The sequence below is a fragment of the Cibotium barometz genome, chromosome 11, assembly GCF_041138505.1.
Source record: "Cibotium barometz isolate CiBa-2024 chromosome 11, ASM4113850v1, whole genome shotgun sequence".
Taxonomy (NCBI): domain Eukaryota; kingdom Viridiplantae; phylum Streptophyta; class Polypodiopsida; order Cyatheales; family Cibotiaceae; genus Cibotium; species Cibotium barometz.
Window position 1 is genome coordinate 21,413,904 of NC_141056.1, and position 8,925 is coordinate 21,422,828.

An 8,925-nucleotide genomic window follows, 5' to 3' on the forward strand; every position below is an offset into this window, starting at 1 on the left:
GGTCATAAAGTAGTATACACACACTAAGCATATCCCCACACACATAGGAACATGCTTACAAAAGAAGCACTCCAAGTTCCCAAAACTACCCATTGCCAAAGAGCACTTTGGAGGAGACTTTAATAATTTCCCTTTCCAATAAAGTATGTTTGGAACCTTGAACGGGCAAGGAACAAACATCTTTCATTTATACATTGATAGGTTCCACCACAAAAGATTTTTCTTAGAATAAATGTTTTGTTGGATCTGGTTTGTGTTTGTGGTTTTGTCCATGCATATACATTGTACTTCTATTCCATTCCCTCCATCCCTTTTCCATTTATCAATTCATGAATAGAATTCCAGACACAAAGCTTGGTAGATCAGTCACTTTACCCTTGTATTCACATTCTTCCACCAACTTTATGAGGAGATCAGTATAGGAAATAGTCCAAATTATTTGGAATGTGGTTCTTGAAATATACTCTTTGCTTCAATATCCAGGACAATGTTTTCATCGTATGATCCTTCTTATCTGACTTCCTCTCATCAATTACTCTGTGAAAGAATATCACTCTGTCAAAATTTCTATGGCACAAAAAGTCAAAAGTTTCACTTTATTACATAAGACTCTGGGTTGCTTTGATCTACTCTTGCTAAAAAGCAAGAAGATAAACTACATTCAAGTATGAAATGTTTCTCACTGTCAATCCCTTTCTAAACAAGTGTTGGACAAAGAACTTGATAAACCCCATCCATTTCAATTAATGCCTCTAACACCACATTATGATTACAATTAAGCTTTTCTTGTAGCATTTTATGCGAAGCCTTTCCATCCATGAAAGGAACTTCAATAGAAGTTGCTCCAACATTTTCCAAGAAGACCTTTGCAGATCTGTAACATTAATAGATTAATGATTTATTTACTATTTTACATTCACTTTTATTTCATATTTATATCTTATAAACCTCACAAATATTATCGATTAGTTATAATTCATTTAAACATTGCTATATGTTATTTAGTAAAAATTTATCAAAATAAGTTTTGCTATTTTAATTCGAAACTAATATTTATCAATAATGATTAAAAAAACTATTTTATGTGAATAGTAATCTAATCTATAAATTAAAAAATAATATTTTCTTATTATTTATTCAAATATTTCTTATTTAATAAGAAATAAGTACATATATATATTTTTACATGAATAAATATATGTGTATATATATGTATGTATAGGGTTTCATGTGATAAATTAATGAGCAAAAGTCTTGCATTAATTTATGCCTAAGGGTGAGTTTTAGGAGGACTTAGGTAAAAAGCGAAGCATGTGTTTCTTCATAAATAGAGATATTCATCTACCACCAAAGGATAAGATTTTGTTTGAAAATAGAGTACGTTTTTCCTATCTTGCTTTCACATAACCACCCAAGGAGAGATATGATCTAGTATTTAAGGGAGGCGAAGCCTCAGCACTAAGTGACACAGTGCATTAAATGAAGGGAGGCAAAGGTGACCATAGGCATCAAGAGCTCATCACACCTACCTTTATTTTTCCATCAATCTTGTGGACATGAAGATGAAACTGTGAAGACTTGGTGCTAGGGTGAAAGCATGTATAGGTGGTACCAAAAAGGAGTGTCTTGGACACTCCTTTTAGCCACCCCTTTGGGAGGAGAAAGAGGCTTAAATTTGAAATAGAGGCGGGCTTGAAAATGCAACTGAGCATTCATTAAGGGAATGGCGTGCCCATTAAATGCTTCTGAATATTCTCTCTCCTCCACTCAATCTGCACTCGTCCTGCAATCCATTGGCATGCTGTGACTCTCTCTCTCTCTCACTCTCCACCTCTCTCTCTCTCTGCCATAGCCTCTGCTTCCCACCTACACAAAAGGGCCTCTCTTCCCGCCTGAGCGCAAGCTGTATTCATCTGTACTATCTCCCTCTCTCCCTCTCTCCCTCTCTCTCTCTCTCTCCGTGAAGACTACAGTTGTGCTTTAATGGTCTTCTTTGCAATAACCTCAGCCTCCTAGCTCCCTCATAACTGGCTCCACATGGAGTCTCATAGTGTACAGAATGGCAATACAGGCTCCGTATATCTTCCACCATTGTCTATCACACAACACATCCCCCGAGAGAACTTCTGCCAGGTCTTCGAAACTACTGGGTTGCAAAGAAGAGGGAACAAAGAAGCATTGAGAAGAGGATGGCACGTACATGCGAGGATGGTGACATTGATGAGCGAGAGGCAAAGAAAATTTGTAGAGAAGTTTCTCAGTGCTGGCGCAAACAAACAAACGGGCTTTCCGAGGGCCTTCAAAGATTCTACAACAGCTCCTCCGTCATCCAACGTTCTCAGTGTTGCAGCACACGTCAGAGACAGTTGAGAGACTCATTTTCTCTAACATTTGTCATACATTATCTGAGGTGAAGACACCCCATTCAAATAACGAGTTGTTTTTAAAGTAGGCTACTGTCGTGGCATGCCTCATTTGGTGTTGACAATCAAATGAGTGGTAGAGAAGTTGCTAAGGCTTTAGGAGTTCATCGAAGGAATGTCATTGCGGCCAATTTTTGGCTGCAACATGAAGCGGAGGAAGGGCCATTGGGTACAGAGTTACTCACAGACTAGTATGTCAATTTGTGTAGTCACTTCTTAGCAGCAAGTGACTTAAGCATCTTGTTATAGATGGTTGTATATGGTACTCCCACTCGGGGGAGGTATGCCATTGGGTACGGAGTTACTCATAAACTAGTATGGAACTACTAGTGTGATGATAGTGGGTACGTAGTTACTCACTACTAATACATAGCTGCTAATAAAATTAAGATCCTCGAGTGAAAGATACTCTAGATCAACATTTTAAATTACCAAACCACAATCCATGAGTATCGATGCCTCATAAATATGTTGACGTTGCTCAAATCGAGGGACCGATTTGTTCGATGGTATGGAATAAGCAAGGAGAGTGGAGTAACTTAAAAGTTACACATCACTAGTCCTAGTGAGTTGTCGAGGTCATCCGTAGTTTGATGATCCCCTCTACCTATCAGATAACATTCAATTTTGCAAGCCCTGGCATTTAATCCGTAGTGATTATGTGTTTGGTGTGAGATATGGTTATGAAGTTCTTACAAGAGTACTCGTTTATTTGCTTGTCATTGGTTATAGCTTGGTAGAGATTGCCACCTGTGATGGGTAGGTAGCTTTGCCGCTATAATGAGGAGGCAGCAAATAATGTTCTCATAGTTATACTTCATACCAACACCAAACAGGGATAGGATGAAATTCCTAAGTTCATCATCACGAAGTACTGTGATGTTTGCATTTATATTGAATGTATGATGTAATGAGACATTGGGCTTGTGTAATTACCATCAATTATCTAGCAACCTATGGCTTCGCAGCAAGCTCAGTCATTATCTGTGGATTGATAATGTGGTTATTAGTAGTTTGGAATTTTTCTTGATAGATGGTACAACCCACCCAAATGATTCATAAGTGTGTAACCGCTTATGAAGGGTAATAATATGCAACAATGAAGCACTTTGTTACAAGTGTGAAACCACTGATCTGTTGCAAAGCAATTTATCAGTAGTACCACCATATGTGCATAGACACTATACCACATCTTCTTGCAAGATGTTTAAAAGTTTCTTGGAAGGACTCAAGAATATAACATATGATATTAAACACTAGTGCGTAGTCCGCTTGAGAGTAGAGTTTTTGAGGACAAAAACCTTTATTGAGGGAAAGGAGGGATATCCTCAAATATCACATAAACTCGAATAGTTGTGTGAGTCCAGACAATACTTGAAGGAATGTGTCTGGTAATAGCAACAAAGAGTTGTAAGTGATTGGATGTAACTCCAGACACCCGTAGTGGTGCAAGAATCTTTATCAAACATCTCCACATATAATATGGTCTGTCCACAGATATAGTATGGCGGCATAAGAGATAGGAAGTTTGATTGTTATATTTGAAGGGAAATTTTCAAAACTTACATTTACTCTAAGTTAGAGTCGAGTTTAGCCATCCGTAGATTGATGGTAGTTAGAAACTCAACAAGATTCTGGAGCATATGCTTGTGCAAAGATGTTACTCTAAGAGAGAAAGTATCTCTCAGCTTTGGAACTAATCCTTGTGATGCATGATTAGATTGGCTCTAGTTTATTTCTCCTATGGCCGTAGAGCTTTCCAAGGAGAAGTTTTAACAAGTTGGTGATGCAACATGGTAGTGTAGTCTACAAATATCTAGTAGCATAGTCTAAGAACTTGCGCTACTACAGTGCTCTCCAGTACATTAGCTTCTGTGCTAATCACATGATGCAAAATCAAGGCATGAAATTTGCCTTGGGGTTTTGGTTGAAATACCAAATCACGGCTTGCGTGAGTACTACTAGACATTTTCTTACCAATGACTTCCCCAGTTTGGGGGGGTAATGTCACGTAGCCTGTAATGGCACGTCAGATTGTCCATAACGGCGGTCGAGCTCGACCAGACACGTGGGAGAAATATGCTAATTACTCCATTGACGACGGGTACTTACTTTACAAGGGTAGAGTATGTGTACCAACTATTGGTGACTTTCAGGCCCAAATTCTTAAAGAAAGTCATGATAGTCCAAGTGCGGGTCATCCTGGGATTCAGAAGACCTATGCACTAGTAAAAAGACAGTTTTATTGGCCTTGTTTGTTTAACGACGTCCAGACTTATGTGCTGAAATGCAGTAAGTGCCAGGTCAATAAACATGAACGTCTTAAGATTGGAGGACTACTCCATCTGCTGGAGATTCCTCAAAGGAAATGGGAAAGCATTTCCATGGATTTCATTACCGGTTTACCCAAGACGAGTCGAGGGAATGACTCGGTGTGGGTGGTAGTGGACAGGTTAACTAAAATGGCAAAGTTTATTGCCACGAAGAAAACTGTAAAAATGCCAGAGTTGGCAAAACTCTTTATTGAACATCTCTACAAGCTATATGGCCTGCCCGCAGATATAGTGTCGGATAGAGATAGAAAGTTCAACAGTCATTTTTGGAGGAAAATCTTCAAAAAGTTGGATACTACTCTGAGTATGAGTACGGCAGATCATCCGGAGTCTGATGGTCAAACTGAAAGAGTTAACCAAATTCTAGAGAATATGTTGCGTTCTTATGTTAGTAAGAAGAAATCTAATTGGGAAGAGTACTTGCCCTTATTGGAGTTTCATGTTAATGTATGGATTCCAGCCGAGATCTCCGATGGCTGTAAGCCTAGAAAAGGAGAAGATTCAATCTGTCAAGGATTTCCTTGAAGATATGAATGATATGCTCAGAGCCGCACGTGAGAGCATTCGTAGCGCTCAGGATCGCGCTAAAACTTATGCGGATAAAGGACGAAGAAAGGTGACCTTTGCAGAAGGTGACTTTGTATTCCTCAAGGTTCCTGCGCAGTCAGAAACCATGAAAACGGGAAAGTGTGATAAACTTTCTTCGAGATATTGTGGTCCTTTTAAAATCCTTAAGAAGATTGGGGACGTAGCATATAAACTTGAGTTACCGGAGAGTTCTCAAGTCTATCCTGTCTTCCATGTCAGTAAACTGAAGAAATCAGTTCACGGGTTAGAGAACACAGTTTCTCTAGAGATTTTGGTGGACTTGATAGAGCCACCAAAGATACCACATGAACCTGAAAAGATTCTACAGTATCATGACAGACAAACCCGACATAAAGTGTACCAGGAGGTACTTGTTAAATGGACAGATAGGGATGAGGAGGTGGCAACCTGGGAACGCCGTAGTGCAATTTCCAAAAGGGTTCCCCAGTTTGTTTTCGAGGACGAAAACTCTTCTTAAGGGGGGGTAATGTCACGTAGGCTGTAATGCCTGTGGTGACCGATGGCAGACCGGATGGCCATGTCCGGGGTTCAGTGGGAGAGAACGTCCATGCGGAGTCATGGGCGGCCAGGCTAGTGTGGATGGCAGGCCACACACTATATAGCTTGGGGGATGAGGGGCAATCCTCATTCTTCCTCTATGGCTGGGTGGTGAGCCAGAGGTCGTCCCCTCTTGTGGTAACGCCCGTAGAGCGGCGTTACGGATATCTAACACTTCCCTTGGATTCTTGTCACCGTCAATTGCATAGGGCAAGCATCATCACCAGTGAAATCAGGGAAATCGTGTTTCAGTTTTGGTCGATGGAAACTCGCATCTCCCCAAACGAGAAAGATGCTATTCGAAAGAGGATAGGCAAGAGTGCGCATGTACTGCATCGAGTGCATCTACTCTATTTGCCTCAGGTATATCACTGTGTTGAGAGTGTGTTGTAAGAGCTACACAGTTGCTCGCATATGATTGATAGTGTATCCGGATATGCTCTTCTATACGATACTGATTTCTAAATGTCAGTGGTTTAGAGTGCTTGACAGTACTAAAATTTTGTATGATAGGGCATTAGAGTGCTTTACCATGCTTCCAAATGTTTGCAAGTGCCTCACAGTGCATTACAATGCTTAACCATGCACTATAGTGCTTTACAAAGCTTTACAATTGATTTCAGATGCTTCTGAGTGCTTCATAGTGATTCCAAGAAATTCCAAGTCATGAGTGCATCTTAGTGCTTCTGAGCATTTTCAGACCACTTCTGAGTGTCCGACAGTGCACTATATTGCTTAACCATGCTTTATAGTGCTTGACATACTTCTTCAAGTGATCACAAGTGCTTCTAAGTGGTTCATAGTGGTTCCAAGTAATTTTATGTCATTCCAAGTGCATCTAAATGTTTCTGTGTGCTTCTAAGTGCCTTTTGTTGCTTCTGAGTGCTTAATAGTGCCTTTTGTTGCTTCTGAGTGCTTAATAGTGCTTCAAAAAGCTGCCATGTGCCTGATGCTTCCAAGTGCTTATGCTTGTAATGGCTTAACAGGAGCTTCTAACTGCTTCCAAGTGCTTATAAGTGCTTGTAAGTGCTTCCAAGTGTATCTAAATGTTTCTGTGTGCTTCTAAGTGCCTTTTGTTGCTTCTAAGTGCTTCTGTATGCTTCTAAGTGCCTTTTGTTGCTTCTAAGTGCTTAATAGTGCTTCAAAAAGCTGCCAGGTGCCTGAGAGTTCTTCCAAATGCTTCCAAGTGCTTATGCTCGTAATGGCTTAACAGAGCTTCAGAAGTGATAATAGGAGCTTCTAACTGCTTCTAACTGCTTCCAAGTGCTTGTAAGTGCTTGTAAGTGCTTCTAAATGCTTCCAAGTGCTTGTAAGTGCTTGTAAGTGCTTCCAAGTGCTTGTAAGTGCTTCCAAGTGCATCTAAATGTTTCTGTGTGCTTCTAAGTGCCTTTTGTTGCTTCTGAGTACTTAATAGTGCTTCAAAAAGCTGCCAGGTGCCTGAGAGTTCTTCCAAATGCTTCCAAGTGCTTATGCTCGTAATGGCTTAACAGAGCTTCAAAAGTGATAACAGGAGCTTCTAACTGCTTCCAAGTGCTTGTAAGTGCTTGTAAGTGCTTCCAAGTGCTCGCTAGAGCTTCTAAATGCTTGCTAAGTGCTTGCTAGTGCTTCTAAGTGCTTGCAAGTGCTTCCAAGTGCTTCTAAGTGCTTGCTAGTGCTTCCATGTGCTTCTAAGTGCTTCCATGTGCTTCTAAGTGCTTGCTAGTGGTTCCAAGTGTTTGCTAGTGGTTCTAAGTGCTTCCAAGTGCTTCTAACTGCTTGCTAGTGATTCCATGTGCCTCTAAGTGCTTCCATGTGCTTCTAAGTGCTTCTAGGTGCTTCCAAGTGCTTCCACATGCTTTACTTGCTTCTAAGTGTTTGCTAGTGTTTCCAAGTGCTTCTAAGTGCTTCCAAGAAATTCCATGTTATTCCAAGTTCATCTAAATGGATCCTCAGGCTTCTAAGTGCTTGCAGGTGCCTGAGAGTGCTTTATAGTGCATTACAACCATTTACAAGTGCTGCCAGGTGTGTAGAAAGTGCTATTAAGTGCGTCTAAGAGCTTTACCCAATGAGTGTCATAGCTTTACACTAATTGAAAGTGCGTCATAATGCTTACCAATGCTATAGGTTGCTTCAGAATGATTTATAATGCTTGATAATGTGTCTAAATTTGTCTTCTTTGTCACAGAGGGACTTCTATATGCAGTTCCAAGTGGCTCATCCTAACATAAGGATCTCCCTCAGATGTTTTGAGGGTCTAAAGCCATACTTCGTATGCAAGTTGAAGGACCGCAACACTTGTTGCTGTGAATACCATGTGCAGCTTGTCTACTTCAAGGAAGCTCTTAATCAAATGCGCCAGGGAAGATATGGGCTACATGGCCGGCCATGTAGTTGTTTGCATGGCCGGCCATGCAGTTGTTTGCAGGTGCCTTGTTTGCAGTTCTCATGATGGAACAGCGTAGTGCGCGGCCTCCAATGCCACATTTCCAAGCTTAATAGACCTGTGGGAGTCTGTATTATGCCCAAAACCCATTGACTGTGCTTATCATCGTAGACAATGTCTTTTGGGTACATGCCAACATTGTGGCATTAAACAGATCTCTTTATGTCCACATGAAAAAAGCGATGACATCTCTATGATGACTGTCAAGCTTTTTGATAACGTTCCTACACAAGAAGTGGATGAGAACGGTCAAGCAAAAACTCGGAAAGCTCTTGTTGTTCTCCAAGTCAGCTCGAGGACTTTCACTTCCTTGCTTCAAAGCAAATTGGGAAACTTCATCAAACACAATTATAAGTACAGATGGTGTAAGATTCTTCCCCAGCCTCTCAGGATGTCCAGTATCTTCCCCTGTAGTCAAACCCCTCTTCAGAAATATCAAAGATCTTGTTTCTACCTGTTTTGGCCTAGAGAGAGAAAATGTTCTAGAGAGGGATTATTTAGATTTTGAATATTTTTGGATAGAAAAATTTTTCATCCTATTAATATAAGTTCCCTTGAAACAGAAGTTTAAAAAGATTTCCAGAATGTGCATTAGAAATCA